This window comes from Dendrobates tinctorius, unplaced genomic scaffold (genome assembly GCF_039654945.1).
Source record: "Dendrobates tinctorius isolate UK_male_01 unplaced genomic scaffold, ASM3965494v1 ptg000046l, whole genome shotgun sequence".
Lineage (NCBI taxonomy): Eukaryota > Metazoa > Chordata > Amphibia > Anura > Dendrobatidae > Dendrobates > Dendrobates tinctorius.
Window position 1 is genome coordinate 7,500,934 of NW_027361714.1, and position 23,442 is coordinate 7,524,375.

The following is a 23,442-nucleotide window of genomic DNA, read 5'->3' on the forward strand; positions in this document are numbered from 1 at the left end:
GTTGCTTTGGGGTCTGCTCTGGGGCAGTTTAGATTTCACCCTTTCTTTATTAAGGCTTATTTAGCTCTCCGGCTGTGACGCGGGGTCTAGGGCACCGTAGGAACCCCCCACGGCTACTGTTATTTGTGGTGAATAGGATCAGGGGTCTGTAATCCGCTAGCTACCAACCTGTCCGGTTTTCTGGACTTAGCTTGTGTTTTTGTGTTTTCCTCCTCCGGTGACTCATTCATAACAGAATCACCAGCCATACCGCAGATTCTAGGGTACTCAATAGCAGGAAAGAATTGCAAAAAAAAAAAAAGTGTCAGAATTTATTTTTTGTGTATATTTTTTCCTCTATTTCTCTGAGGCCGTAGGGGGAATTTTTTCTCAATGGAGATTAAGCAATTGTCTGATCATGTGGAGCGGCTCACTGCTGAACTGCGGGAAATTTCTGCCTATCTTGCTCATTCACATGCTGCTGAACCAAAGATCCCTACTCCTGATGAGTTTTTTGGGGATTGGTCTAAATTTTTGAATTTTAAGAATAATTGTAAATTATTTTTTGCCTTGAAGCCTAACTCATCGGGGAGCTCCGCGCAGCAGGTTAAAATTGTCATCTCTTTGCTGCGCTGCGATCCCCAGGATTGGGCGTTTTCTTTAAAACCTGATGATCCTATTCTAACTAATGTGAACGCATTCTTTCAAACCTTGGGGTTGTTGTATGATGAACCTAATGCTATTGATCAGGCTGAAAAGGCCCTGTTGGCATTGAGCCAGGGTCAGGATTCTGCAGAGTTGTACTGTCAAAAATTCCAAAAGTGGGCGGTCCTTACTACCTGGAATGATGGTGCCTTGGCAGCTCTCTTTCGGAAGGGTTTGTCAGAAACCGTAAAAGATACTATGGTGGGATTTCCTGTTTCCTCTGGTCTTGACGATTCTATGTCATTAGCCATTCAGGTTGATCGGCGTTTGCGTGAACGCAAAACTGCACGAGAGGTGTTGCCACCTGTTGAACAAATGTCTGAACCTATGCAATGTGATAGAGTTTTGTCTAGGGCGCTACGTCAGGAGTTCAGAAGGCGTAATAAGCTGTTTTTTGTGGAGATGCCTCTCATATTATTTCTATCTGCCCTAAACGAGAGAAACGTTTTGCACACACATTTGCTGTGGGTGGTGTTCAACCTAAGTTTCTTCTGGCAGTTACTCTGATCTGCTCCCTGTCCACATTTTCCGCTAAGGCTTTTGTGGATTCGGGAGCAGCTCTGAACCTGATGGACTTGGATTTTGCTAAACGTTGTGGGTTTCCTATGACACCTCTGCGGACGCCTATCCCTTTGAGGGGTATTGATGCTACTCCTTTGGCGAAGAATAAACCTCAGTTTTGGACCCAGGTGGTAATGCGGGTCGCCCCAGACCATCAAGAAAATTGCAGATTTTTGGTGTTGCATAATTTGCATGATACCATTGTTCTGGGGTTTCCTTGATTGCAAATCCATAATCCAGTTTTGGATTGGAAATCTTTGTCTGTGGTGAATTGGGGTTGTCGGTGTGCCCTTAGTGACGCTCCTGTTTTCTCCACCTCTCCCCAGTCGCATGATGTTCCTGACTATTTGGCTGATTTTTATGATGTATTTAGTGAGAATGAGTCTGCGTCTTTGCCTCCTCATAGGAGTTATGACTGTGCAATTGAGCTGAGGCCTGGGTGTAAATTTCCTAAGGGTCGACTTTTCAATTTATCTGTACCCGAGCACGAGGCTATGCGATCCTATATTAAGGAGTCGTTGGAGAAGGGTCATATTAGACCATCCTCTTCACCCTTAGGTGCTGGGTTTTTTTTCGTGGCCAAGAAAGATGGATCATTAAGGCCTTGTATTGACTATCGTTCCCTCAACAAAATTACTGTTAAATATCAGTATCCGTTACCCCTGATTTCTGATCTATTCTCCAGAGTTAAAGGTGCTTGCTGGTTTACCAAGCTTGACCTCAGGGGGGGTATAATCTTTTTCGCATTAAGCATGGGGATGAATGGAAGACGGCGTTTAATACTCCGGAGGGGCATTTTGAGTACCTGGTGATGCCTTTTGGGCTCACTAATGCCCCTTCTGTCTTCCAGTGCTTCATGAATGATATTTTCCGAGACTTTGTGGATAAATTTTTGATCATCTATCTGGATGATATTTTGATCTTTTCCAGGGATTGGGACTCTCATGTGGAACATGTTCGGACTGTGTTCTGGATTTTGAGGGAGAATTCCATGTATGTCAGGGGATCGAAATGCCTTTTTGGGGTACAGAGGATTTCATTTTTGGGATTTATTTTGTCTCCGTCAACTATTGAAATGGACCCGGCTAAGGTACAGGCCATTTATGATTGGGTTCAGCCCACTTCTTTGAAGGCCCTCCAGAAGTTTTTGGGTTTTGCTAATTTTTATCGTAAATTTATAGCTAATTTTTCTGGTATTGCCAAACCATTGACTGATTTGACTAAGAAAGGTGTTGATGTGCTGAATTGGTCTCCGGAGGCTGTTTCTTCCTTTCAGGAGCTGAAGCGAAAATTCACTTCTGCTCCGGTCTTGCGGCAACCTGATGTCTCACTCCCATTTCAGGTAGAGGTGGACGCTTCTGAGATTGGTGCAGGAGCTGTTTTGTCCCAAAAAGATCCTGTAACATCTAAAATGAATCCCTGTGCTTTCTTTTCCCAAAAGTTCTCCCCATCTGAACGTAACTATGATGTGGGGAATCAGAAACTGTTGGCTTGAAATGGGCATTTGAGGATTGGAGACATTGGTTGGAGGGAGCTAAACATCAAGTCGTGGTCCTTACTGACCACAAGAATTTGATTTACCTGGAGTCGGCCAAACGCTTGAATCCTAGACAGGCTAGGTGGGTCTTGTTTTTCACACGTTTTGATTTTGTGGTCTCTTTTCTTTCGGGCACTAAGAATGTCAAGGCAGACGCCCTCTCTAGGAGTTTCTTTGCTGATTCTCCTATTGTGACCAAGCCTGCTACCATCTTAGGTGAGGGGGTAATTCTTTCTGCCATCTCGCCCAATTTGAGACGTGCTCTGGAAGAGTTTCAGGAGGACAAACCTGAGCGTTGTCCCATTGGAAAATTGTATGTTCCTGACCAGTGGAGGAAGAGAGTAATGTCTGAAGTTCATTGCTCCACATTGGCTGGTCATCCAGGTATTTTTGGTACTAGAGATTTGGTGAGTCGGTCTTTTTGGTGGCCCGCCTTGTCTCGTGATGTCAGGAATTTTGTGCAGTCCTGTGGGACTTGCTCCCGGTCTAAACCTTGTTCTCGCTCTAGTGGGTTGTTGATGCCTTTGCCGGTGCCCAGGAGGCCATGGACCCATATTTCAATGGATTTTATCTCTGATATGCCTGTCTCTCAGAGAATGACTGTTATTTGGTTGATTTGTGATAGATTCTCTAAGATGGTCCATCTTGTACCACTCCCTAAGTTGCCATCTTCCTCAGAGTTGGTGCCCTTGTTTTTGCAAAAGGTGGTTCACTTGCACGGGATTCCTGAGAACATTGTATCTGACAGAGGAGTTCAGTTTGTTTCTAGATTTTGGAGGACTTTCTGTTCCAAGCTGGGAATTCAGTTGTACTTCTCCTCTGCGTTTCACCCTCAGACCAATGGGCAGACGGAGAGAACAAACCAGACTTTGGAGTCGTATTTGAGATGTTTTATTTCTGCTGATCAGGATGATTGGGTTTCATTTTTGCCCTTGGCCGAATTTGCTTTAAATAATAGAGCTAGTTCTGCCACTTTGATGTCACCTTTTTTGTAACTTTGGGTTTCATCCTCGATTCTCTTCAGGGCAGGTGGAGTCTTCTGCCTGCCCAGGTGTTGACACTGTGGTGGAGAGAATGCACCAGATCTGGGACCAAGTGGTGGATAAGTTGTCTCTCTCCCAGGAAAAGGCCCAGCGGTTTTCCAACCGGCATAGGACCATTGGTCCCCGGTTTAAGGTAGGTGATATGGTTTGGTTGTCATCAAAGAATATCTCTATGAAGGTGGCTTCTCCAAAGTTTAAACCTAGATTTATTGGACCTTACAAGATTTTGGAGATTCTTAATCCAGTCTCGTTTCGATTGGCTCTTCCTGTTACATTCAAGATCCATAACGTGTTTCATAAGTCTCTGTTAAAGAGGTTTGTTGAGCCAGTAGTTCCTGTGGTGGCACCTCCTGACCCTGTATTGGTTGAAGGTAATGTGGAATATGAGGTTGAGAAGATACTGGACTCTCGTCTGGCTAGACGGAGACTCCAGTATTTGGTTAAATGGAAGGGTTATGGCCAGGAGGATAATTCTTGGGTCTCTGCATCCGACATTCATGCCGAAAGATTGGTTCGTGCTTTTCATCGGGCCCATCCTGATCGCCCTGGTGGCGTGGATGAGGGTTCGGTGACCCCCCCTCAAGGGGGAGGTACTGTTATGAGTTAATTTTCTCCTTCACCTCTGATGTCTGATGAACTCCCTCTGCTGGTGAAAGGAGGTAGTGAAATTGATCTGGATGGGAAGAACCTGTCATCTGAACAGGTGGAGTGTGATTGGACATCTGGAATTTCTGAATGGACATAAGGCAGTCGACGCCCTGCAGGGTTGCTGCTGATCCTTTCTGCTCTGAGCTCTGGCATCCAGTTTAGTTCCTGTCTACTAAAAGCTAAGTTTTTGCTCTGCTATTTTTCCATGAGATTTTGTGTGTTTACTTAGTGTTTGTGTTCAGCCTGCCCTGGTTGGGATGGGCTGAACTCCATTTTTGTCTCTGATCAGTTGATCTCTTTGCTCTGTCTTCAGAATATACCTGAGTGCTGATATCGTGATTTTGAAGTCTAGTGACTTCAGGGCCTTTTCTATCAGACGTGTTGGACATTATTTTTGGCAGGGTTTTTTTTGCATGATTGCAGCCAGCATCTTTTCTGTCCTTTCCTATCTAGTTAGTTGGGCCCCATCATTTGCTCAGCCTGTCTTTCTGTCTGTGTTTGTGTTTTCATCTGTTTTTCACCGACAATACATGTTGGGGGCTGTCTATTGCTTTGGGGTCTGCTCTGGGGCAGTTTAGATTTCCCCTTTCTTTCTTTAGGCTTATTTAGCTCTCCGGCTGTGACGAGGGGTCTAGGGCACCGTAGGAACCCCCCACGGCTACTGTTAGTTGTGGTGAATAGGATCAGGAGGTCTGCAATCCGCTAGCTACCAACCTCTCCGGTTTTCTGGACTTAGCTTGTGTTTTTGTTTTTCCTCCTCCGGTGACTCATTCATAACATAGATGTGTGGTGAGCACTTTGAACCCCCAAGTGCTTCACAGAAGTTTATAACGCCCGAGCGTGAAAATAAAAAAATCATATTTTTTTTTCACAAAAATGATATTTTTGACCCCAATTTTTTTATTTTCCTAAGGGTAACAGGAGAAATTGAGCCCAAAAGTTGTTTTGCAATTTGTCCTGAGTAGGCTGATACCCCATATGTGGGGGTAAAACACTGTGCGCATGGCAGAGCTTGAAAGGAAAGGAGCACCGTTTGACTTTTTCAACACAGAATTGGCTGGAATTGAGATCACACACCATGTTGCATTTGGAGAGCACTTTATGTGCCTAAACAGTGGAACCCCCCAATTCTAACTACAACCCTAACCCCAACACACCCCTAATCCTAATCTCAACACTAGCCCTAACCCTAGCCTTAACCCAACCCTAGCCCTAACCCTAACCCTAATGGGAAAATGGAAATAAATATATATTTTTTTATTATTATTTTTCCTTAACTGAGGGAGTGATAAAGGGGGGTTTGGTTTACTATTTATAGCGGGTTTTTATGTTTGGCAGCTGTCATACACTAAAAGACACTTTTTATTGTAAAAATAGGTAGTGCTGACTTGTAGGACTGGGCCAGATGAAGTAGACAAGCGATGGCTCAAACAAGTGACTTCCAGGTTGAGAACCTGCTGAACCGATGAGATTCGAGGTGATGGTTTGAAATCGCTGTATGTAGAGCAGACACTCGAGGATGGAGCTCTTCGTCGGTATCTGGATCCACCAGTTCGAATGTATCAGGCCTGCTGGTGTGTGGCATTGAACGGTTCAAAGGAGCAGGGCCTGCGAACTATGTAGTGTCCTTAAGATGACTTGATGCAGCAGATCTAGTCGCATGGTCTGCAGGATTGTGATGAGTAGGTACGTAGTGCCAATGGTTAGGGCAGGCGGATCTTCTTATCCTCAGTACCTGGTTGCTGGCGTATCAATACAAAAAATGGTGGGGGGAACAAGAGGCGCAATAGTGCCCTATCACTAGTGACACTTGAAGTATGAGCGGTATAATACAGTTCCACTCACCTATTCCAGTTGTGTAACCCACAACTGGCTTGAGAGCATATCACAGAATCAGCTGCTGCAGGACCTCCACCAACCACTCGCACGTGGAAAAACCTTCAGAAAGTTGTGGGAAGCAGGGTGTGTTGCAGTCCGCGCTGCCGAGATTAACAAATCACCTGGGATGCAAGATGTTGTAGCAGTGTACTCCTTTATTTCCTCCTACGCGTTTCGGCGCCCTTCCTGGCACCTTCCTCAGGGATATGATATATCCCTGAGGAAGGTGCCAGGAAGGGCGCCGAAACGCGTAGGAGGAAATAAAGGAGTACACTGCTACAACATCTTGCATCCCAAGTGATTTGTTAATCTCGGCAGCGCGGACTGCAACACACCCTGCTTCCCACAACTTTCTGAAGGTTGCTGGCGTAGACATAGAAGCGTCGCGTTTCGTTGCAGATGCATCCCAGTACCAACTTTCTATCAGCGTAGAACTCTGCATCTTTGGTCTCCAGATTCATTGCCTCTGAGAAGTTCGGCCAACTCAACTGCGAGGACGGCAGCACAGAGTTCCAGTCTGGGTATCGTGTGTTCGCGGAGTGGCGACAATTTTGTCTGGCTCATAACGAACCCGATATGGCATTGTTCATTCAAGTCCATAGTTTTGAGGTATGCTACTGCTGCGATCGCTTTGACTGATGCATCACAGAAGATACAAAGCCTTTGTGTTTCCACTTCTGTGGATGGCACATGAGCATACGGTCGTTTCACACGAAGGTCAGTCAAGGCTTCGAGAGAGTTCCTCCACTCTGCCCACAGGTCAGCCTTTTCTGCTGGAAGTGGATCGCACCAATCAGATGTGTCTTTGGTGAAGTCTCTTAGGCTGTTTTCACACTAGCGTTTTTTAGCGCAGCGCATCGTGCGCGTACATGCGTATGCGCAATGCGCCCCTATGCTTAACATGGGTGCACATGGTCTAGCGTTTGTAAGCGTTTTTGTGTGCATGCGTTTTTTTTGCAGTGTGCGCCTAGGCGCACCGGACGCACCCTGTTGCATTTTTTGTGCGCCCAACCTGTTTAAAAAAACGCATGCGCACAAAAGCGCACGGAATGCGCAAAAAAATCACATTACAGTCTATGGGAATGCTAGCATGCGCATGGATATGTGCACGTCAGCGTTTTAAGAGTTTACATGGCAACAAACTGGTTAAAACGCATGTGCATAAAATAAGCAAATGCATGCAAAATGCTTGATGCGTTTTTTGTATGCATTTGGACTGCGCATGCAGCGCAGCGCAAAAAAATGCTAGTGTGAAGGTAGCCTTAGCGTCACTTTTCCTTGGATTGTTACTGGAGCTACAAACCCCAGGGGGTCATATTTGCTATTCACGAAAGAAAGAACTCCTCTGTTCATGAAGAGTTTCTCATCTTTGCTTATCTGAAAGGTGAAGGCATCTGTATTCAAGTCCCAAAGCAATCCAAGGCTCCACTGCATGGCAAGGGAGTAAGTGCTTAGGTCTAAATCCTTTAGATTGCTAAAGAGGGAAAGGCTTCAATCAACTCTCAGCTGTTGGAGGAAATCTTGTGTAACCTTAGGTTAGACTGAGCGAGCATTTCTTGAGCCCTTTTTAGTAGACTGATTGTAGCCTCATTTGTCGGTGTGGACTTTAAACACTCGTCTACGTAGAAGACCTTTTCTACAAAGGATCTGAGGTCTGACCCGTACTCATCTTCGCTCTCTTTGGTGGAATGTCGGAGGCCGTAGATAACGACTGCTGGGGAACGTCTGTTCCCGAAGATGTGTACCCTCATCTGGTACTCGGCGATGTCTTTGTCCGGGTCGTTGACGCGGTACCAGAAGAACTTCAAGTAGTTTCTGTGTTCCTCTTTGATGAGAAAACAGTGGAACATCTGTTGTATGTCAGCAATAAATGCTACCGAATCTTTGCTGAAACAGAGTAGTACTTCTAGAAGTCTGTTGTTGAGGTCTGGACCTGCCAGTAGGACATCATTCAATGAGACGTCTTTGCATTTGGCGCTTGTGAAGCGATGGACAGGGAACCACCACGGTGCAGGGAGTTTACAGTACACAAGATGAGGTGCAAACAACAAAGGGTAAATTTATTGGAAGGCAAGAAATGAAGTGGATAAGGAAGGTGCAAACAGGGGTATGCAGTGGCAAAAGATAATTTACAAGAGTTTGTATTCTTTAGCTGGTGCTCCAACTATTACCGGATCAATATATTTCAAACAGGCAAATCTAGACAATGAAAACAGAATGATGCTACTCTAAGTATAGCCTCCCTGGCCTCTACTAAACAGGCCACACGGCTGCCGTGTTCTGTCTATTGAAGCCTACACTAGGCCCTAACATATGCACAAATGGGAACAAACTCACGGTAACGTTGGGGACTTAGGTCCAGTCCTGGGGGCCCCCAATAGTATTGAACGGTGGTGCGCACGTCTGTCTGGTAGATCTGTAAAATGTGGTCTTCTCCTTGCTTCAGGGTCCTGGAGGTGCTCCTGGAAACTGTCAAATCCCTTTCTCAGTCTCTTCATGGCTTCTCAAAATAGCACAGGACAGCCACCTTTGCTACACCCGAAGAGTCTGTTCAATTTCACAAGTCCACTAAGTCTCAGGCTGTGCGACCTTTTTTCACAGTTCCGTGCACAGCAGCTCTCTGCAGCAGCTTCCAGCTCACATGCTCAACTCCTCCCCTCCTCTGCCTTGGGCAGTTTATTAACACAGTCCTTTACAGGGGGAGCAGATCATCCCATCACACCAGACAAGGGGGTGCTGTCTCTTAAAGTTGCAGCGTGTTTCTTACTGTCCATAACAGCACCACCCACTTACATGTCTCCCTACTTAATGATGTTAATGATGATCATCCTTGGCCATAACAGCATGAAGGTCACAGATTAATGAGGGAACGTGCAATGCGGAAATAGCACCTATAGAGGAGGCAACAAAGTCGGAAAAGCAGACAGCGTACACTGTTCTACGTATCGGACTGGTGGAACCCCTGCAGTAGACCTCTTGGATCTCAGGAGCACTTGGCTATCAGGCAAGGTTTGACTATCTTCCAGAGGAACACTTTCTGCAGGAGTCGTAGTAATCTCTTGTCGGGTCTCGTCCTCACGTGGCGGTAGTGGTACATCCATGGGATTACTGTCTCTGTACGGCTGAAGACCTCCCCCCCCGCTGTGTCAGGGACAGTCCACCACTCATCATCGATTTCACCATCAGGCATGACAGATTCAGGAAGTGGAGTAGCGCCTTCAGGCGGCAATGGTGCAGAACAGACCTCAGACTGGCAGGGCCACAGCATATTTCTGTGAAGCACCTTAGGAGTGGACGCCCCACTCTCAATCTGTACCTTGTAGACCGGGCTGTCAGCATACACTCGCTCAATTACTCTGTAAGGCTGTATTTCCCATCTCTCACTTAGCTTTCCCTTGGGGCATTTCTCTCTGACTAATACTCGGTCCCCAGGTTGGAGCGGTATCTCTTGAGTCGGTTTACAGCCCGTATGTTCTTTTTTCTGCAGCTGCTGACCTGCCAACCACCTCATCGTTTGTAATCGTTGCAGATGCTCTTTCACCCATGAAGTCACAGTTCGCTCCATCAGCTCCTCTGACTGTTCCAAATTCAGCTCAATGATCTCTCGTCCAGCTCTTCCAAATAGCAGTAGGTATGGGGTGTAACCCGTAGCGGAGTGGACTCAATTGTTGTAGTTCCAGACTAACTCTGGCAGGTAGTCTGGCCAGCACGCCTTTTTATATTCCTCCAAGATTCTCAGCATTTGAAGTAGGGTTCGATTGAAGCATTCACATGCTATGTTACCTTGAGGATGGTAAGGTGTGGTCCAGGACTGCTCGATGCCATACATACGATACAGTTCTTCCATCACTTTGCCTTGGAACACGCGCCTTGGTCAGCGTGGATGCGCTTTGGGCACCTATACACCCAAATTAAGACTTGGCAAATGGCCCGCGCTGCCGACTCAGCAGTCTGATCTCTAGTCGGGGTGACTACTGCGAACTTGGAGAAATGATCGGTCATCACCAAACTACACTGTAGCCCCCAGGCTGAGTGTCCCACAAGGAGGTAGTCGATCATCACGGCTTCTAGTGGTTCCTTAGTTTTCATGGTCTGGATGGGTGCCCTTTGTTCGGTACTTTTAATGAGGTCGCATACTCGACATGGCCGGCAAACCTCTTCCACCGCAGACTCCAACCCAGGGCAGTACACATACCGCTGTAACCATTGGTAGGTCTTTTTGGGCCCGAAGTGAACTCCGAATTCAGGAGCTTCACTTCTTGAGCCATTCTTCCTGGGATGACCACCTGCCACCTTGCTTCCAAATCTTTTGGCTGTTATCTCTTACGATATAACACTGATTCTCGCACTTCCAGTCTATCCCACTGGTGTAAGACACTCTTCATGTCAGCGTCCAGATCATCTCTTTCTTGTTTGCCAGGCTTGCGCTTCTGAGTTACCCACCATTTCATCTGTCTCAGCCCTTCGTCTTCGTCCTGAACATGTCCCCATTCCTCATTGGTTCTCCGCAGGGATTGGAGTAATGTGCAGGCCTCCCTACTTGACTGGACTGCAACCACTGGGGACCTAAACTTTCGAAAGTCTGGAGTTTCTTCCTCTTGAAGTTGTTCATCGAGATTCCCCACTGGAGTCTCCAGCGTCACTCTTGACAGCCTGTCAGCATTTGCGTTTTCGGTAGCAGAGCGATAACGGATGGTTAGGTCAAGCTTGGCTAGGCAAGCCACCCACCGTTGTTGTAAGGCCCACAATTTAGCATTCTCAAGGTGGCCCAGGGGATTATTGTCTGTTTGAACTTGAATCTTGGTCCCTGACAGGAAGCCCGCAAACTTCTCTGTCATGGCCCATACTAGGGCCAGGAGCTCTAACCGGAAGGAGCTGTAATTGTTGGGGTTTCTTTCACTGTCTCAAAGGGACCTACTGGCATACCCGATGACTCTCTCATGTCCATTCTGCATTTGAGAAAGTACTGCACTGAGTCCATGAAGGCTATCGTCTGTGTACAACAGGAACGGTTGATCGAAATCTGTGTAGGCCAAAATCAGGGCTGAAGTAAGAGCATTCTTTTTAGCCTGGAAGGCCTCATCTTGTCTCTGAGCCCAAGGGAGGCACTGGTTCTTCAGCACTCCAGCATTACCCCTCAGCAGCCACTTTGGCGAAGTCTTTGACAAACTGGCAGTAGTATCTGGCGAGCCCAAGAAAGGCCTGGAGTTCTCTCAGTGTTCGAGGAACTGGCCACTTCTGGAGAGCAGCCACCTTTTCTGGTGAGGGTAGAACTCCATCTTGTGACACTATGTGGCCCAGGTACTCGATCTTCCTCTTGAAGAGATGGCACTTCTTTGGCTTCACCTTCAGGTTATGAGCTCGCAGTCTTCCGAGTACTTGTCCAAGCCGGGCAAGGTGTTCTTCGAATGAGGCAGAAAACACAATGATGTCAACCAGATAGGGGACAGGTCCAGTCCCGGGGGCCCCTAACAATCTTGAAGTTGGTGCGCATGTCTGTCTGGCAGATCTGTGAAACATGGTCTTCTCCTTGCTTCAGGGTCCTGGAGGTGCTACTGGAAACTGTGAAATCCCTTTCTCGGTCTCTTCATGGCTTCTCAAAATAGCACAGGACAGCCACCTTTGCTACACCCGAAGAGTCTGTTCAATTTCACAAGTCCACTAAGTCTCAGGCTTTGTGACCTTTTTACACAGCTCCATGCACAGCAGCTCTCTGCAGCAGCTCTCTGCAGCAGCTTCCAGCTCACACACTCTCACAGGCTCAACTCCACCCCTCCTCTGCCTTGAGCAGTTCATTAACACAGTCCTTTACAGGGGGAGCAGATCATTCCATCACACCAGACAAGGGGGTGCTGTCTCTTAAAGTTGCAGCGTGTTACTTACTGTCCATAACAGCACCACCCCTTACAGTTGAGTCGAATACCACTCTTACTTGACCTGGCTTCTTAGGATAGTACACTCCGAAGATGGGCAAGTACCAACACTCCTCTGCGTGCCGAAGTGCAGGTGCAATCTCTGTGTGGTTGTTCTGGAATATCTTCCCCATGAAGGTAAAGAAGTGTTCCTTCGTCTCAGGTGACTTTTGAATCTTGTGTCTGAGGCAGATGAATCGGCAGTAGACCAGTTCCCTGTTGTTGAGTAGGCGTCTTCTCTGAGAACGAAATGGGAGAAGTGTGACCCAAATGTTCAACTTGTCCTTGACTATCTGACTATCCATGATGTCCAAGAACATCCTGTCTTCTATAGACATCTCTACCCTGCTGTCTTTCTTTGTCCTGTGGAAGACTGTACATCCTATGTGGTTTTGGTCACCTTCACAGGCGTGGTCTTCGTTGGTAGGAACTGAGAAAGGGCAAGGTAGAGGAGTGTTGTTCAGTAATTCCTTTACCAGCAGACTATTGTGGCATGGCTTGAAGAGAGACAGATGTCCATTTTCTAGCATGCTGGTAAGCATACTGTTGACTGAGGCCGGCTTGTGTGCTCCTCCTAGACAGACGTCTCCTATAATGACCCTTCCTAGGTCGAGCCTCTGTGCATATGGAGCATTCTTGAAGCTGTTGATATATTCTCTAGTCTTGTGGGTTCGTAGTATATCTCTCCCCAGGAGTAAATCTATTGGGTCCTCTGGATCCAACTCAGGTCTGGTCGGCTATACGCTTCAGGTGGGGGTGATGTATTGCCACCTCCAGTGAAGGTATCTCGGCCCTGTTGTCGGGAATCTGGTTGCACTCCAGGATGGTCGGTAGCGATAGGCAGATTTGGCCATCTGTGGACTCTACCTTGTAACCGCTTGCTTTCCTCCCCGCCGTCTCAATGGTACCTGAACACGTCCTCAGGGTGTAGGGAGAACCAGAGCCTACAATGCTGAAGTTGTCAAAGAAGATGGACCTGGCTAGAGACCTGTTACTTTGGTCATCCTGGATTGCATATACCTTGAGCGCTTTGTCCCTGCAGCCTGCTGGGTAGACTCGGACAAGGCAGATTTTTAAACAGGATCCTCCTCCTGTGAGTCCTTTACAGATCTCCATACATTGAGAGGTGACCACAGGGGTGTCTTCGTCAGTGTTCTTCTGCTTTCCATCGTGCTCCTCTGCTTGTGATAACACTCATGGAAGAGGTCCAGGGTGCAAGGCTGTGTTGTGATCTGTGCTGATGCATTCTGAACATTTCCGTTAGCTTCATAGTTCCTGGTGAGATGAGAGGTTGTGGTACAGCATTTGAAGCAGATGTTGTTTTCTTTGAGGAAACCTTTGCGTTCCTCCAAAGACTTCTCCCTGAAGGCTCTGCATTTCAGTAGAGGATGTGGTTTCCTGTGTAGAGGACACAGCTTACTGACATCTTGAGGTTACTCGTATTGTGAGGAGGACCTGTGGAAGCAATGATGTTAGTTTTGTGGACTGCCACGAGTGTCGTACTGGGGTTGACACCGGGGGCAGTGGAACATGACAGAGTGAAGTCAAAACTATGATCATTTCTGATCTTAGCTTGTTGGATGACAAATTATACAAATACAGTGAAAGGAGGGAATGGTATATTATGAGTTTGCTTATACCGGGAACCATATGTAACTCATATTTCTTGTAGGTTGTAAGGAAGTTTTTGTATTATCGGATTGACACACCTAGCGGTTTCTAAGAATGTCAATCCGAGCAAGTCTCCTTCTTCTTGGGCAACCTGTAACTCTCAATAAATCACTCAATTCTCTCAGCTTTTGATAACCTTTAGGTCCTATCTTAGGAAAATCATTAATTCTTTTATATAAAGCATTTTCTATGACTTCTACAATCCCATAGCATTCATCAAGTCTTTCCTACACTTTACGTAGACCTATGTGTGGATACTTTATATTAATGTCTCTTAGTTTTTTGGCATATTGGAATGACTCACTTCCGAGCCACTTTACCTCCTCACTGCTAGAAAGGTCCAGACCATGAATGGCATTCTGGAATGAGGCTCGCCATGACTTATAGTTCTAGGGTTTCTCAGTGAACTTTACAAGTCCTTTTGTAACCAGTTCTCGGCAGGCAAAAACCTTTGCAAAGTCCATGGTGGCATGGTCAGTGCTGGTACGCGCCAGTGTGTTATAGTCATGTCTAGTGTTTGGTGTATCAGCATACCTGTAACACGCTTCTGGCTTCAGATAGTCTGTGCAGTACCTTCTTGGTGGAGAAGGTGTCTCTTTAAGGCAGGTCGGGAGCTGTACCTTCTGCTCCGTGTAACGGTAGCTGTGGTCGACATCTCTGTGCTGAGCGAAGTAGCGAAGTTCATGGTTAGATCGCTGGTAATCGGCATAGGCTGGTCGATGTAGTGCCTCAGTGCTGTCATCTATACTGGAATGTTGATGGACGTACTGTACTCTGTGATGCATTGTACTGGAGCTTGCTCTAATTGTGTTCCGAGAACGTTGCTGCCTCTCTCATCATCAGGATCCTCCACTGCTTCCAAGTACTCTGCCTTGGCTATTGTGGCTGCTGTCTCTTTGTCTGTGGCAAGTCTTTCCAGAGACGCTTGTAGACGCACACTCTCCGCCTCTTGCTTTGCCTGCAATCGTGCAGTTTCGGCTTGCAGGCGTCCGGTTTCTACATGTTTCAACTTTAATTGCATCTCTTGTTCAGTGAAGGAGGACCTCACTTTGGGCGCTTTGACACGAGCAACAGCAACAAGCTCTTTTATTGAAGACTTGTTAGAGCCTGCTCGTTACCTCATTTTGAGTGAGGATGTATCGTGTCGAGACATTGTGCGCTTAGCTGCATACTACTGAGTATTTTGGAGGGAAACTGAGTCTGTGCATGGCGGGCTTCCGCGTGGCGGGAATGATGAAGCACTTCTTGGCGGGCTGCAGCATCGTTCTGCAACTGTATGGAGGCTGCTGTGATACCCGTATGTGGTACAGTGTGGGTATTAGCGATCCCATACAGTTTGATCAACTGCAGCCTGCGACCGACTATCAGTTTCACTGAAGGCAGCTAATCTGTTCTTACTGGGCCCTGGACTCTTGTTCCCTGCGGCTGTATGGCAGCTGCTGTAAAACCCGTATGCGGTGCAGTCTGGGTTGTATCGGTCCCATACAGTCTGTGCAATCACTGCCTTCGACTGGCGCTCCGTTTTGACTATTCTGCGTTTCTCCACATATGATGCTGTGTGGATTCCAGCACACAGCTAAACACTTCATCCACTTCCCAGTAAAAAGACTGTATGGATTCTTAAGTCTATATTTATTGAGATATTTGTTTCTGACACACCGCTAGAAATCCTAAGTAAAAGCCTTATGTTTTCACCAACTAATGCATTTAATTATTTTACAGTCTTGAAAGACCTACAGCTGTTCTCTCACAAGCTGATGCTCAAAAAGCTTCATAGCAAAAGTCAATTTATGGAATCCATAAGCGACATCGAGAGGGAGGCATTGAGGAATTTGGAAGATTTACTTTAGGAACAAACAACTACACATCACAGTAGGATCCCACACTCTATTTTGCCAAGATCAACGAGGTTTCCCCCTTGTCCATTAGTCCTGCAGTAGACATTTTCATCAAACTGGTATCAGAGGATTTTAAAAAATTGTCACATAAACGTAGATATGATAACTTGACATCTAAACAATGTATGGCAATTACACAGTTGCAGTCACTCTCTGATGTGGTTTTCAAACCGGAGGACAAGGAGGGAAACATCGTGATCTGGCCTAAATTCATGTATGAACGTGAGGCTTTTTGCCAACTTCTAATACATATACAAAACTGTCCTATAACCTTATGTCCTCCTTCTCGGTGGAGCTACAATGGATTTTGTCTATAGCTTGCGAGAATGGTGTCATTAGTAAGCAAATTTTTGATGGCCTTCTCACAAAATTACCTAAGGTTCCAAATTTTTATTTACTACCAAAAATCTACAAGAATGCCCTTGACCCCCCCGGGACGTCCTATCATGTCGGGAATTGGGGGATTATGTGACCCCATTTGCAAATTTATCGACTTTTATTTAAAACCTATCATTGAAACGTTACCATCTTATGGCCGCGACATGACGGACATCCTGGCGCGGGTTGATGCCACACTTGTAGATAATATGGCCCTTCTCGTAACCGCTGACATGAAGTCCCTATATCAGGGGCCTCAAACTCGGCAGAGTGAATGGGCCGCACATAAAAAAAAAATTAAGCTGGCGGGCCGCATTCCTTTCAAACTTAATACAGTCACAATTGTTAGCGGTATCTAAGGGGTTAAACGGCCGCGATCGGTGTTAATACCAATCGTGGCCATTCAAATAGGTTGTCAGCTGCGATGTACAGCTTACCTCAGCGGATAATAGTGTCGGCTCTGCATGTGAGCCGGCACTATCATCTCGCTGTACACGCACAGCCACAGTAACCTGAAAAATCCAGCAATGGGGGGAAGTCACGCATCCACTCTCTGTGTGCTGGCGTGATGTCATTACACAGCGCCAGAGGGGTGTCATCACGCAGGGCCACAGCCACTATGGAGCGGCGCACTCCTCCTCTCTTCTAGCGTGAGCAGTGGCGTAACTACAAAGTTATGGGCCCTGGTGCGAAGTTTCAAATGGGGCCCCCCATGCCAAAATACACGCACATCTCCGCTCAGCACACCTTGTACATGCACATCTCCACTCCGCACACCTCGTACAGACACGGCTCCGCTCCCTACACCTCATACACATGCGGCTTCGCTCTGTACACCTCGTACGCACATGGCTCCGCTCCGTACAGCTCATACACACACGGCTCCGCTCCGTACACATCGTATACTCACGGTTCTGCTCCGTACACCTTGTACACACACGGCATTACTACATCCACCCTGTAAACCCCTCCTGATCCCACACATAAACTTACCTGCATCCAGCACCATGGCAACCAGCACAGACACAGAGCAGCGTCTTACACACACTGAGGCCCCTGATCATGTGACCCCTGACTCCTTCCCCTCCTGTGACCTCATCACAGGTCCTGTGCACACAGAGCAGCCATAGAACGCTCCTGAATGCAACTTCCTGAGTTCACGGGTTGTGACTCCGGGATTTTTTCCCTGTGGGCACTGTCTTGCCTGCACCAATATCTTGCTCTGCTCAAGTTTTACATCAGCTGATGGTTCCAGAAGTTTTGACATTCGCCGGCGCATGTCCTGTGGTAGCACTAACGTCATTTATTAAGCCACCTGAGGCTGCCCCAGGATATACGTTGGCCTTACCACTAGGGAATTTCATGTACGTGTGTGGGAGCATGTGCGAACATTGGTGCGGCCAGGACAATGTCCAATATTTCTGATTTAAAAACCATCCCCCATCATTTGAGGTTGTTTCATGATTGTGATCCTGGGTCCCTTAGGGCAGGGTTCCCCAACTCCAGTCCTCAAGGCCCAACAACAGGTCATCTTTTCAGGATTTCCCTTGTATCTGGAGTTGGGGGAACCCTGCCTTAGGGTTAGGGGCATCGATGTTTTGCATCTGGGAATCAGTGGTGGCAATAACAAAAAACTAATTACCCAGATGGAAACGAAATGGATCTTCACTCTGGATACCATGGTTCCTAAGGATTTGAATGGTCTGAACGAGACCCTCAGTCTCCTAAGGGTCTGAACGAGACCCTCAGTTTCGTCTCATTTTTGTAGTATCCCTGCATGGTTCTGACTGCCCATTACTTGGATGTTTTTTCATATTGTATTGTTTTTATTTTTAACTAATTTTTATTATTATTTTTTGTAGTAATTGGTACACTGGTGTATTCTTTGCCTATCTACTCATGATACTACTTGGAACTACCCTTGATTTGTCTTCAGGATGAAATAATGGCTTTGCCTATGATCCCAACATACCTCTTTCGTGCGCAGTGGATGCATTGACTGCCATATTTATTATTCTCTTTTCTCTATCATGCTTGATATGATCTGTAATACATGGTATTGCTGTAATTTATACTATGATTATGTGGTTTTATTCCTATTATATTTGTGCCTGTGATGGAGAACGTTCTTTCCACAATGCATTTCATATTTCATCCTATTTAGTGGTGCTCATGCACGTTGTAGTAAGCTGGCTCTGTCCATGGAGGGGCGTCTTTCTGCCTCTTGCGCTCTGGGGATCCCCCAGCACATGTGCACAGATGCATGACGCCTGGGCTATGTTTCAGGACCTGCGGCACTCGCCGGGCATGCGCCAGTAGCGCCAATGTGATTGGTCTTTCGAGACCATGTGACTTATTTTAAGGTCCTCAAAGACATGCACCATCATCCCCTTGATAAAGCTGTGCCTCGGCCAGTGAAACACGCATCGGGGTCGCACATCCTGACGGGGGTTATCTGCTCCATTCCTGTTATTTACCTGGTAAGCCCTCCTTGATCTGTATTAGATATTTTCATGTGATATCTTTGATTTAGAGACGCTTGGTGAGGCTTCCCTGGGGGGTCTTTTGTATTATGTCATTGTATTGACAATTTACTCTCTCACTATGGAGTGATACTCCCCACCCATTGTGCTATCATCTTGTTCCCTCTATTATTATGTTTTTTTACTGTTTTATACATTTTTCTGCTTCTTTTGGTACTTAATAAAATTTAGACGTCTTTTATTATTTGGCGCTCGTTACTTGTTTTTCCTCCAATTAGTCTATGCATCATCAAGTGAGTGCAGTGTATTAGGGGTGTTTTCCTGTTGCCACTAGGCACTTCCCCCTAGTGTTACTACTATGAAACTGGATTGGTATTTATTGATGTGAACTTGGTAACAGTGAACAACAATGGTGGATGATATTATGGTAAAAACCTCAAAGGAAATAAACAGTGTATCAGTACTGGCAGATAACAGAGACAACAGCATGATACAGAGTGCAATTACATCAGTAACTAAAGGCCCCGTCTTACATAGCGAGATCGTTAGTGAGATAGCTGAAACGTCACAGATTTTGTGAAGCAACAGCGACCTCGCCAGCGATCTCGCTATATGTGACACAAAGCGGCGACCAGGCCCCCGCTGCGATCTCGCTGATCGTGCTCGAACGTCCTGGGCCATTTTTGATCACTGGTGTCCGGCTGGCCAGCATGCATTTTTGTGTTTGACGCTGACGAGCGACCTCGTTGGCGACGCAGAAGTCAGGGACGCAGATGGGAGATGTCAGAATAGCTGCTGTGTGACAAGGTCTCAGCGACCGCCGAGGTCGTTATACAGATCGCCGGATCATTACTGCATCGTTGAGTAGAACTGTCTGTTTGACAGCTTACTAGCGACCATTTAGCAACGTACCAGCGATCCTTACCAGGTCGTATCGTTGTCGGGATCGCTGGTGCGACACATAGTGTAACATTACTTTTACATTACAGAGGCTGCACAGTAACATTACAACACAGCTTTAGCAAAGTATATGCTGCAACACTATCCTGCTCTATACAGAAATGTAACCTATCTGTAAGCAGTATAAAAGCATTAACTAAACTAAGAGATACAGAGAATACACAGAGGCTGTCTAATTCAGATACATAAATACTTTAGAGTCTCACCGGAATCCGCTGGTCAGGAGCAATGCTTTGTTGGGAGAGAGCTAGGAAAAAGTGTGCAAGACTAACAGGTCTGGAGGAAAATGTCTAAGCTTCTTGCCCGGGAAACTGAGGGGGCGGTACTAACCAGAACACACTGCTCTTTTAAAGGAGAAATATCCGAGCATACAAAAAACAGGATAAATGGGTACCTAATGACCTCTAAAGGTTATAACTGGTACTGCACTATGAAATTAACTTGCTGCACATGAATGGGCAGAACAATAACTAACAACAGTTAGTTACTATGCCCAGGCAACCCCGGGCTGTTCAGCTAGTCATCAATATTTTTCAACAATCTGACCAGAAAAAACCCTAACAAAGTCCAAGAAGAAACATATGGTCTCCTTGTAATATACTGTATATATCTAGACCCTATATGGCCTGAACAGTTGAGTACTTAGTTTAATGCACCTTCTTCTGATGTGTTTCTCCCATCTTTTGGTCATTCAGGGTTTTATCAGGGAATTCCCTCAATCAGGACAGCCAAAGACCATAAGCTGTACTACAGTGAGGATAACAGCTCACAGGCCCAGGCAATATGCCCCCACATCGCCTCCTATATACAGTATGAGCCCACACACAGCCCCCTACATGCAATATGAGTTCACACACATTCCCCTAATAAACAAAAAAGTTCCAGCAACAAACAACCAAAACAGATTGTTGAATAGACGTTAAAACTTCATCTTTATTGCAATATCTTTAAAAACATGCTGTTAAAATTGTAAATCCAGGGGATTACGCGTTTCGAACAAAAATGTTCTTAGTCATAACCATGTCTATGATCAGTACAAAAGCAGAGTTAAAATAGAAAAGGAGGAAGGAAAAGGAAATGAAGTGAGCAATTAATAATGTAAATAAGACAATTATGCTAATGACACAAAGAAAAAAAAACCACACATGTTCATAATGTCATAAGTGTGCAAACATAAATTCAGTAATAATACATAATATCCGTTCTCTTATTCAATCCAGAAGAGGCTCTGCAATTACTGTAAACTTAAAAATAAATTGCGCTTCTTTGAAATGCAATGCTTTGTCTCTATCACCGCCTCGATCACTGGTAAGGACTTCTTCTAATGCATGAACATGAAAAAAATCTAAACAACCTTTATGGACAGATGAATAATGATAAGGAGCTTCTGATAAACTTCTTGCTGTGACATTTGTAGCATCATATATGTGTTCCGCACTTCTAGTCCTGAGAGGTCGCGTGGTGCATCCCACATATTGAAGATTGCACTGTGTGCTCGTGATAACATAAACCACATAGGTTGTGCTGCAATTGATAAACGTGCGGTTCTTATGTGTATATGGAGCAGCTGCGGCTCTAATTTCATTTGAATTATCCATATATCGACATAAGCCGCACTGGCATTTACCCCACTTATATGAACCAGATAAAGATAACCAGTTGCGTTTTGCTTTAACCTTCTGTCTTGCTGTGTGATCAGAAGGAGATATCATGTTGCTGATAGTAATACCTCTCCTGAATACAAAATTTACTCCTTTTTCTAGCAGCTTTTTCAAGCTGTCATCAGCATGTAACACAGGAAGGTATTTTTTAATCACATCAATTACTTGGTAAAAATGATTGCCTATATACAGTGTGAGGCCGCCATAGCTTCCTATATACAGTGTGAGGCCGCACATAGCTTCCTATATACAGTGTGAGGCCGCACATAGCTTCCTATATACAGTGTGAGGCCGCACATAGCTTCCTATATACAGTGTGAGCCCCTATATAGCCTCCCATATACAGTGTAAGCCCCTATATAGCCTCCTGTATAGTGTGAACCCTTATATAGCCTCCTGTATGCAGTGTAAGCCTTTATATAGCCTCCTGTATACAGTGTGACCTCCTATATTGCCTCCTGCATACAGTGTGAGCCCCTAAATAGCCTCCTGTATACAGTGTGAGCCCCTATATAGGATACTGTATACAGTGTGAACCCTAATATTGCCACCTGTACATAGTGCGAGCCCCCGTATAGCCTCCTTTATACAGTAAAAGTCCTCACTTCTCATACACCCATTAATTTAAAAAAAACACACAGACATACTAACCTTGCTCCACTTCGCCTAGCGCTCTTCTGCGGTCCCCAAGGCGCCACTTCTGGTCTGGTCAGCATGTACAGTGGGGAAAAAAGTATTTAGTCAGCCAAAAATTGTGCAAGTTCTCCCACTTATAAAGATGAGAGAGGCCTGTAATTGACATTATAGGTAGACCACAACTATGAGAGTCAAAATGAGAAAACAAATCCAGAAAATCACCTTGTCTGATTTGGCAAGATTTACAGTCATATGTTAAAGTTTGGGCACCCCTATTAATGTTAACCTTTTTTCTTTATAACAATTTTGGTTTTTGCAACAGCTATTTCAGTTTCATATATCTAATAACTGATGGACTCAGTTATATTTCTGGATTCAAATGAGGTTTATTGTACTATAAAAAAATGTGCAATCTGCATTTAAACAAAATTTGACCGGTGAAAAAGTATGGGCACCCTTATCTTTTTCTTGATTTGAACACTCCTAACTACTTTTTACTGACTTCCTGAAGCACTAAATTGGTTTTGTAACCTCATTGAGCTTTGAATTTCATAGCCAGGTGTATCAAATCATGAGAAAAGGTATTTAAGGTGGCCACTTGCAAGTAGTTCTCCTATTTGATTCTCCTATGAAGAGTGGCATCATGGGCTCCTCAAAACAACTCTCAAATGATCTGAAAACAAAGATTATTCAACATAGCTTTTCAGGGGAAGGATACAAAACGTTTTCTCAGAGATTTAACCTGTCAGTTTCCACTGTGAGGAACATAGTAAGGAAATGGAAGAACACAGGTACAGTTCTTGTTAAGCCCAGAAGTGGCAGGCCAAGAAAAATATCAGAAAGGCAGAGAAGAAGAATGGTGAGAACAGTCAAGGACAATCCACAGACCACCTGCAAAGACCTGCAGCATCTTCTTGCTGCAGATGGGGTCACTGTGCATCGGTCAGCAATACAGCGCACTTTGCACAAGGAGAAGCTGTATGGGAGAGTGATGTGAAAGAAGCCGTTTCTGCAAGCACGCCACAAACAGAGTCGCCTAAGGTATGCAAAAGCACATTTGGACAAGCCAGTTATATTTTGGAAGAAGGTCCTGTGGACTGATGAAACAAAGATTGAGTTGTTTGGTCATACAAAAAGGCGTTATGCATGGAGGCTAAAAAACACAGCTTTCCAATAAAAACACTTGCTACCCACAGTAAAATTTGGTGGAGGTTCCATCATGCTTTGGGGCTGTGTGGCCAATGCCGGCACCGGGAATCTTGTTAAAGTTGAGGGTCACATGGATTCAACTCAGTATCAGCAGATTCTTGTCAATAATGTGCAAGAATCAGTGACAAAGTTATAGTTACGCAGGGGATGGATATTTCAGCAAGACAATGATCCAAAACACCGCTCCAAATCTACTCAGGCATTCATGCAGAGGAACAATTACAATGTTCTGGAATGGCCATCCCAGTCCCCAGACCTGAATATCATTGAACATCTGTGGGAT